Below are 9,073 nucleotides of genomic sequence, written 5' to 3' on the forward strand. Positions count from 1 at the left end.
ATTCAGGCTTTTGTTATTCCAGATTTACATTGTGTATTTTGTAGTTGGAATATCATCTTTAAAATATTTTATTTCTTTATTTTTAAATGTGTGTACACATGTGTTTGTGCATGCATGCGTGTGTGTGTGTGTGCATTTGTGTACATGGGTGCAGGTGCCCGCAGAGCTTAGAAGAGAGTGTGGGTTCTCTGAAGCAGGAGTTACAGGCATTGAGAGTCAGCCAGTGTGGGTGCTGGGAGCCAGACTCTGGTCCTAGAGCAGTGTGCGCTCTTAGCCACTGAACCGTCTCCCCAGCCCTTCTAGGTAATGCTGAAATGCAGCTGTCAATTCGATGTCCTACAGCTGATTCTCAAAAGTTCTCATCCTACACCTAAGAACAGCTCTAGGCAAAGCAAGCTCCGACTAGAATAAACAGAAGCTCCATTTGTCGGTCTGCGATGTTCGTGTAGAAGCTCTGTCCTGGCAAATGCTTGTTATCTGAGCCTGGCTCCACAGGGCGGCCCCGGCTCGAACAACACAACCAGGCTACACATAGATGTGTCAAAGCAGCTAAGCATCATGAGTATTCCACAGCAGTTTGCAGCTCTGATACCTACAGGCAGATAAGAAAACTAAACAAAACTTATCTTTACCACAACAGTAAACATGTAGGTGACCGAAAGAGAGGCTTTAAATCTACAAGCCAGAAAATCCTGCTCTATGGTATTTGGAGAGGCCTCTTTTTATAGCAGAGAAAAAGAGCACAGGAAATACACCTAACGTTTTGTGTTTCATCAACGTACCTCAAAATGAACCTATTCATATGCCAGTAATAGAATTCTAACATAAAAACAGATAGATGACTGGGCTTTTTTTTTTTTTTTCCTTCAAAGACTACATGACTTTTGTGGATTAAAATCAGGGTGACCTAAATATGAACAGATTAATTTAGATGGAGGAAAAGTTACAAATCATTCACTTAAAAGCTGGCTCAGCGCCCACATTCTAGCCATGCGTTCGGGGAGGCTTGTAGCTGCACAGCTAATGTCTACACGGAGCGAATTTCTGCACATAATTTATGTAGATGAAGTGTGCAGAATGTTTGTATTTGTTCTACATCTCACTGTCTCACCCCTGCGTGAACTTCCCCAGCCCAGATCTACTCCAAATAGTCTCACTCCCCTTCTCCACACTTCCCTCCAACGTGTTTGCCTTGGCAACTTTCACGTTCTTACAAACAATTCTCCCAAGGAAATCAATCACTCTTGCACCCAAAGAGAAATACTGCGCGCTCAGTGCGATGACTAAATGAAACATGATTGAGGCAAACCATGTGTTCCCGCGTGTCCTGGACTATGCTGTTTGCTCCAGGAACATGTTCCTAATGTGTTTGGCTTCTGTTACCCCTTGTGATTGCAACTTTCACTGTCTTTTGGAATTTATGACTTCAGAAGCAACTGCTCTTGGACTCCTTTAATGGGACATTTTTAGAATGTGAAGCCTGGGGGGCCCATTGGGCCCCATCATTCTGCTCTCCCTTCTAAGCCAGTCTGGCCCATGTAAGAGCACCTGCTGTTTGAGGAATCGTGGGGCAGTTAGTTGATCTTCTTTTCTACCCGGAACCCAGACAAATGGCTTATCTAAACGATGTGGGTCTATTGTGCTTTGAAAGCTACTTGGTTCATCAGTTGAGTTATCTGGGAAATAACTTAGAATAACCTATTTCTTCCTGGCTATGCAGTGAGAGAGGCAGCGCCGTTTAGGAAGAAGACTCTTGACTTTTCCACTGCACACGGACTGGCTACAGTTATCACCAATTTATCATATATTTATAAAGAGCTAGAAGAGAGAAATTTAGAGGTTCAAATACAGATAAATGGTAAGTTTTTAAGAAGATGGAAAGTCCCAGCACTTTGACTCAAGTTTGAAGCTCAACTGTGATGTCATAGGGAGTTCCTGGCCAGTCTCGGCTACACAGCATGACTCTGTCTCAAAAAATCTAAAAAAAGTGAAAAGAGGAAAAGATAAAAAAAAGAAGGAGAAATGTGCATCGCCCTAATTTAACCACTGAATGTTGATTACATGTTTCAAATGATTATGTTTTAGGACCAGCAATATGGCTCAGTGGGGAAGGGCACTGGCTTCAAGACTCGTGGCCTGAGTTTGCCGCCCAGTACCCACATGGTGGAAAGAAATGATCCTCTAGCCTTCACATGTCACATATAGCACATGAATGCCCCCCATAAATAAATAATATATAACAAAAAAATCACCCTACAAATTACCACCAAAATATTAGCCTGCAAATATATACATTCATATGTTAATAAGAAAAGGCAGCTAGAGAGAGGGAGAGAGAGAAGAATACCAGGCATTCTCTGTGAGCTGCCTCCTGGGAGGTCCTTTCACATTGGCAGCAGGGGTGCCTTTTCCACCTCCTGCCTGAGGCCTCTGACAGAGCCAAAATGTGCCACCTGCTCCCTCTGCTCTGGCATCTTTTTCCTCACCCCAAGGACCAACACAGGGTGGAATCAGGGCCATCAGCACTCTCAGCTTTTGTTTTTTCCTCTGAAACTCTTCAGAGAGGTCCCAGCACACTCCCTTTCTGCCCAGTTCTACTTGCCTGCGGGGCCTGAGAAACTCAGTTTTGTGTAAGTCTAAGACTTTGTTTGCTTGTTTTAAAAATCTCCTTAAGGGGTGGGGAAACGGTTGTTAAGAGCACTGGCTGCTCTTTCGGAGTTCAGTTGCTAGCATTCACATGGTGGGGAGAGAGGCAGTCATACATATGATACGAAAAAGCCCGTAGCATTTTCATTTTACATTTCACTTAATTTTAAAAACTTTTAATTTGCAATTACTCATTCTTGTGGTGCTGAGAGTAGAGCTGAAGCACTTATGTTTGGCAAGCCTTCTGCCACCGAACTTTACTCTCAGGGAAGTTTTAGATTACTTAGAGAGAGCCACAAATGGGACAAGAACATTTTCATAGTGAGGTGTTTTGAATGAGAATGGCTCCCATAGGCTCATATATTTGAATGCTTGATTTCCAGTTAGTGGAACAGTTTGGGAAGGATTAGGAGGTGTGAGCTTGTTGGAGGAGGTGTGTCACCAGGGGTGGGCTTTGAGGCTTTAAAGACCCACACCATTCCCTGTCTCTGCCTCAAGCATTTGGATCAGGATGTACAGCTCTAGAGCCATGCTGGCCAGCCTGCCTCCATGTTCCCAGTCCTGACGATCATGGACTCTGAAACTGTAAGTCCCAACAAATTCTCCCTTCTATAAGTTGCCTTGATCGTGGTATTTGCACAGCAATGGTAAAACAACCAAGACACCTAGTCTGGTGTCTCATGCAGTTGGAAACTAAGTACATGAGAAGCAAAGCTATCAGTTGTCCTTTTTCAGCAATGGGAATGACACTGCCTTGGAAAGGTACACAAAAGAATATAAGTAGAAGGGATGAAAAGAGACCTGGATTTCAAAGAAAGGTGGGAAGGCCAGACCTATGGCATAGGCCTATAATCCCAGGCTGGGGCAGGAGGAATGCAAATTCAGAACTTGCCTGTGCTACTAAGTGAATCTAAGGCTAGCCTATAAACTTAGCGAGATGCTGTCTCAAAAGATAACAAAGTAAAGAGAGGACTGGGGATGTTGCCCAGAGGTATAGAAAGCAAGCAAGCAAGCAGGAAGGAAGGAAAGAAAGAAAGAGATGATGGAAGGAAGGGAAGGAAAAAGAAAAGCAAGGGGACACAAGAGTGACATATTCAAGAGACATGGAAAATACATTTTTACATAGTAAGAGATGTGCTGATACCCCCAAACACTAGGGTTTCTATTAAAAGACTGTTGGCTCCAGGGGCAGTGAAATGAAAATTTTACACCATCATCATTCATAAACACTGTAGGAGCGGGGGGGGGGGCTCTTTGTGCTTAAAGGGGACCCATATGACACCCCACTGATTAAGATCACAAGCTTGGGGGTACAGAGGACAATAGCTTGACACCAGTTCTACCAGCAATCAAGTTGGTAAAGGAACTACTTAACCCCTTCATTTCTAAAGTGAGCGAAAAAAAAAATAACATTTACCTCCTAGGTATATTTTGACGACCATATAATATTGTGGGCACACAGCAGTGGCGCACGATACAGGCTGACTCAGTGTTAGCTGTGGTCAGCATCACCTTATGATTATCACTGTCTATAATTTTAAGGTGTCCCTCCCCAAGTAAGCATTGGAGTCTTTTTTTCTTTTATATTTTTAAGATTTATTCATTTTATTTATGTATATGAGTGTTTTGTTTGCAGGCATGAAAAGTGCTCATGAAAGGCAGAAGGGGGCGTCACAGTCTCTGAAACTGGAGTGATGCATGCTGTGAGTTGGTACCGAGATCTCAGGTCCTCTGCAAGAGCAACAGGGCTCTTAAACCACTGAACAATCTCTCCAGCCCCAAGCACTGGATTCTTAGTCCCCAGTGCAACAGAGTGGAGAGGGGACTCCTTCGGTCATGATGGCTCTGCCCTCACACAAAGACAGCGCACAGGCAACAGTAGGAGTGGCTTGCTATCAAGGGAATGGGTTCCTGACAAATTCAACTTCACTTTTTTCTTTCTCCTGCATGTGGTACCATCACCAAAGGTAGGTGCTTTGATCTTGGACTTCCCAGCCTCTAGAACTGTGGGAGGGTTACTGTCTGCTCTCATCAATCACCCAATCTTCGCTACTCTGTTAGAGCAGCACCTGGCAGCCTACTACGCACCATTGTTGCCCTACCATTTTAGAAGTTAGGATGGCAAAGGGACTGCTGTAAATATATTCACAAGGATTAAGGGGCTGTACGAAAGAAAAACAAGGTTTCATAGCAGAGGTAGGCCCTTTGCAGGGCCTCAGTCTGAGTCTTGAAGCTGGAATGGGACTTGGACAGGTCCATGGTTGTGTCACACAGATCCAGGAATGCCCCTTTCTTAGAGAGGGAATATTTGCATCTTCCCAATCCTTTTTTTTTTTCTTCCTTTCTTTTTCTTCCAAGACAGAGATTCATTTTGTTGCCCTGGTTATTCTGAAACTCACATTGTAGACCAGGCTGGCCTTAAACTTGGAGATCTACCTGCCTCTGCCTCCCTAGTGCTGGGATTAAAGGCGTGCACCACCAAGCCAGGCTCATCTTCCTCATTCTTAAATTCATATATTATCCTCTTGACCCTCAATATGATGAAATTTGGAAGCTAGGCTTTTGGGAGGTAATAGGGCTTAGATGAACCCCATGTGGGCAGGGCCCAGTGATGGGGATTAATGCCTTTCTAGTAGAGTTTGCTTGTTCTGGTGCATGGCGACACAGCAAAAAGGCGGCAGAAGGGAATCCTCACCAAGCACCAAATCTTTCCCATCCCCGACTTTGGATTTTTGGGCTTTAGAGTTGTAGACATGAGCACCTGAGGTTTACATCTTCCAGCCTCTGCCGTCGTATTAGAGACACCTGGGTCAACTAAGATGCGCTCCCAGGCCATGGCTCCTGGGCCCGGTTGGCAAGGGTGCCACCCTTCAGGCAGGCACCAGACACTACCTCCAAGTTTCCATGAGTTGCTGACTCATGGAAACCTGAGTGTGAAATATCAAAACTATTCTCTTCCAAAGACATTAAATTTCACAGTTATGATTTTTGGGCTGGTCTGAAAGTTTTCACGTTCCTTAGTTCCCTCATCTCTGCCAATAATTTTCAAAATGATAGAAACGTGGGCTGTTTTCACTAGGTCTTTTTTTTTTTCTTTTTCTATTTTGAGTTTATTTCTAAACTCAAGGCCACAGATCTCTCTGAGTGAAAGAAGCCACAAACTCCTTTCATGCCTTGCAGAATCGTGGACAATTTGGCTTTGAGATGGGGTCATATATGAACGAACATCAGACAGGTGGCAGCTGTCATGACGTCCTTGCACTCAAGATTAGCATGAACCACGAAACTGAAGGGTGTATCCGATGGGTGAGATTTGGTTTAGATGTCTTCACTTGGGGCCCCAAACGGCATAAACAACCTCTGACAGAGAGTAAAGGGAGACTCGGATTCATGTTTCTAACTGTTCATTTGACTTCTGTTTCCTCAAGTCTGCTTTAGGAAGGGGCCACATTGCCTTCCCTGGTTATCTTCGCTTAGGATCCTGTGACAGCCCATGCTTTTCCCCCAGTATTTGAAGTGATCTGCCTCACCCTGGCTCATTTGCATTTCCTGCGGGCACCTCCTGTCAGAGTGGCCTCCTCACCAAGCCAGGCTGGCCCAACCTCATTTCCCCCCAAGGCTGCACCACTGAAAAGCTCACTTCACTAGACATAGCTGAGGAGGTCAGAGAATGACAGAGGGGAATTTACCCTGCCGCAGCAGTTCCATTTTTACATTTTTAACCTCTCTCCTCCCGCCCCCCACATAGACACACACACACACGCATGCACGCACGCACGCACGCACGCACGCACGCACACACGCTACAGTGCACATGTGGCGGTCAGAGGACAACTTGTCTGAGAGTTGGTGCTCTCTCCCTCCACGTGGGTCCCAGGGTTGAATTTAGGTCGTCAGGTTTGGCGGCTAATGACTTTGCCCTCTGAGCCACCAAACCAATCCAGCACCATTTTCTTGATGATGCCATCACCAGTCAGCTTATTCTCACCGGTTCCCGCTTGTTAACCAGCGCAGAGTTATGGCCTAGGATTTTTCAGGCATCTCCACAGACCACGACTGTTTACTCTGAACCCTCATTTGCCCATTGTCGGACCTCCTTTGACTTAAGCTTTCTTGGTTTTTCCTAGACAGTGGCCAGTGACTTTGCGATGACTCAATGCAACAGCTGTTTAATCGCTTTTGGACCAAACTCAACAACTTTGCTGGAGGAAAAGTTGAAATGAGGCTTTCTTGGGCGAGTTTTGAGAGAGGAGAGGCAAGAGGAAAGAAAAGCTTAACAGGACCGAGGGGTGAGTGGAGGGCGTTGGCCTGTATTAATCCTGAGCTCTTTGTGCCTCAGCTCTGGCCCCCTTTCTTAAAACAGATTCTCTCCCCCCTTCTTCTCTTGTTGATTTGCACAGGAAAGGGCGTGCGAGCTTTTCATTCAGCCCAAACATAATAAAGAAGCCTCCCGTGCTCTCGGAGACATGTGGTTGCGTTCTAAGGGACATCTGCAGAAAGACGGTCTTGGGGGGAACAAGCGCCTTCCCTGAAGCCCAGCAACGTCTCCGGAGCGAGCGGGTTTGCGCGAGCAGATTCAATAAGCCCCAACCGCGCTTGGCTGGGGCGCAAACCTAATCCGGCAGCCCATATTGTTGCTCGGGAGGTCTGCAGCCAAACCGACTCCTTGTAAAAATAAATACTCATCAGCAAATATTTTGATTAGTTAAAAATGTTCGAGATGGCTGGGCCCTCGCTCCCCTCCTCCCCCGCCGCGGCGCTTCCAGCCCCGGCCGGCTCGATGGGAGCTCGGGCCGCGGGCGCCCGGGAGGCTCGGGCGCCGGGCTCGCTGCGCGCGCGGTTCCCCGGGCTGCGGGGCGCGCTGGCCGGCCGCAGGCAGCCTCGCCCTCCCCGGGGCCGCCGGGCCGGAGCCGCGCGCAGGCTCGGTGCACTTACTTGCCTTAAGCTCTTTATTAACTCCCCCGGAGGAGCGCGGCTGCGGCTGCGGCCGCGCCTCCTGCGCCCCGGTGGTCTGGCTCCTCCGTGCGGCGCACATGCTAAACAGATTAACATGCCTTGGCTGACCCACGCTTCGCAACCCGCGGATAAGGTTTCTGCAGCTCCATGTGGAAATTAACCTATCTGTACCCGTGGTCAGCTGCGCTGGGTTGCTCCTGCTCTGGCCCGGCAAGGCAAACAAACCCGGGCCGCGGGCCCCCTCCCTCTGTGACTCTTGGCCTCTGTCCCTCTTCCCTGGCCAAATATTTATTGGAAAAGAGGTTCTCCGCTTTGGCTGAAGGGAGGGCACATTTCTGAGGGCTCTTTATTTGTAAATGGTTTTTTGGCAGGGCCAGGCACCTTTAGCAGGAGGGTGGCAGGGAACTCTTGGTGTCTGGAAGGTTCCTACCCCTTTGCAGGCACGGTGCTGCTTGTCTTTGTTCAGGTATGGAGAACACCCAGGCTCTCTATAGATTGCTTTTGCAACTGCACCTCTGTTTAACAGGATGGGTCGCTCCGTTCTAGGGCAAATTCCCACTGCTCCGCCTCTGCCTCCTATCCGTGCCCAGTAAGCACTGCAAAGGAATTTTTCTAGGTTTTCTTTCCCACTTAGATAAACTGAGAAGGCACTCAGCTTCTGGTGGTGAGGAGCCTGAGCCCAAGGCTTAACCATGGCAGCCTCTACCCCTCAGCAGCCGCGGAGGCCTCTTCCAGCACTTCAGGGCATCAGAGGATTATAAATGGGCCTCCAGGAAACACTTGCTAAGCGTTTTCCGTCTGTATCCCATTATTCAAACGATAATAACATTTAGGCAGTTCAGCTTTTCACCATATAGAGGTTGGAGGGGTCTGTGTGGGTTGGATGGGGCTCTTCAGATTCCTTTCCATGGCCTTCGTCCTGAAGACATCTCCGTTGTTCGGGAACCAGGAGCAGCTATTTTCTGAGATAATGTTATTCTTGACCCCACCATGGTCACCTTGCCTCACTCAAAGCGAGCCCAGGCCATTTGAGGTTCCTGGCTAGTCCATCTCCCATGTCTGGCTTCTGGCAGCGTGGCTGTATGTCGTTGGGGTGGTTTGGGTGTGCCCCGGGTGCTGTTTCTCAGAGCCCATGGCAGCTATCCATCCTGCCAGCATTAACTTTCCAGTGCCCTTTGCTGCCGTGGTGGTGGTGAGACTGGCAGGTGGCACCGATCAAGACGTGTGATGGCAGCATTCGTGTGGCAGGCCCACAGCAGATCCACAGTCAGGGGCACAGCCGCCCCCGAGGAGAGAACCCCGTTTCCCAGCCAGGGCAGTGACATGCCGGCTCTGTCGGCTCATCTGGCTCGTTCTCTCCAGTTGTTTATTTCTTGGATGGATGGCATGTTCCTGAGCTAGAAAACGCTTTCAGAGCACCAGCTTCCAGAAAAATAATCAGGAACCAATTGGCAGCACATTTTAGCTGGTG

At 47.8% G+C, this 9,073-nt stretch overlaps 1 long non-coding RNA gene across 1 annotated transcript; it reads left to right on the forward strand.

The window, feature by feature from the left end:
- The first annotated feature begins 5,734 nt into the window (after positions 1-5,734).
- Positions 5,735-7,330, forward strand: LOC132654524 (uncharacterized). Its single transcript, XR_009592156.1, has 3 exons — positions 5,735-5,952; positions 6,774-6,935; positions 7,047-7,330. It is a non-coding gene; the product is annotated as an uncharacterized LOC132654524 (long non-coding RNA).
- Positions 7,331-9,073: the final 1,743 nt, after the last annotated feature.

Source organism: Meriones unguiculatus, chromosome 6, assembly GCF_030254825.1.
Source record: "Meriones unguiculatus strain TT.TT164.6M chromosome 6, Bangor_MerUng_6.1, whole genome shotgun sequence".
NCBI classification, from domain to species: Eukaryota; Metazoa; Chordata; class Mammalia; order Rodentia; family Muridae; genus Meriones; species Meriones unguiculatus.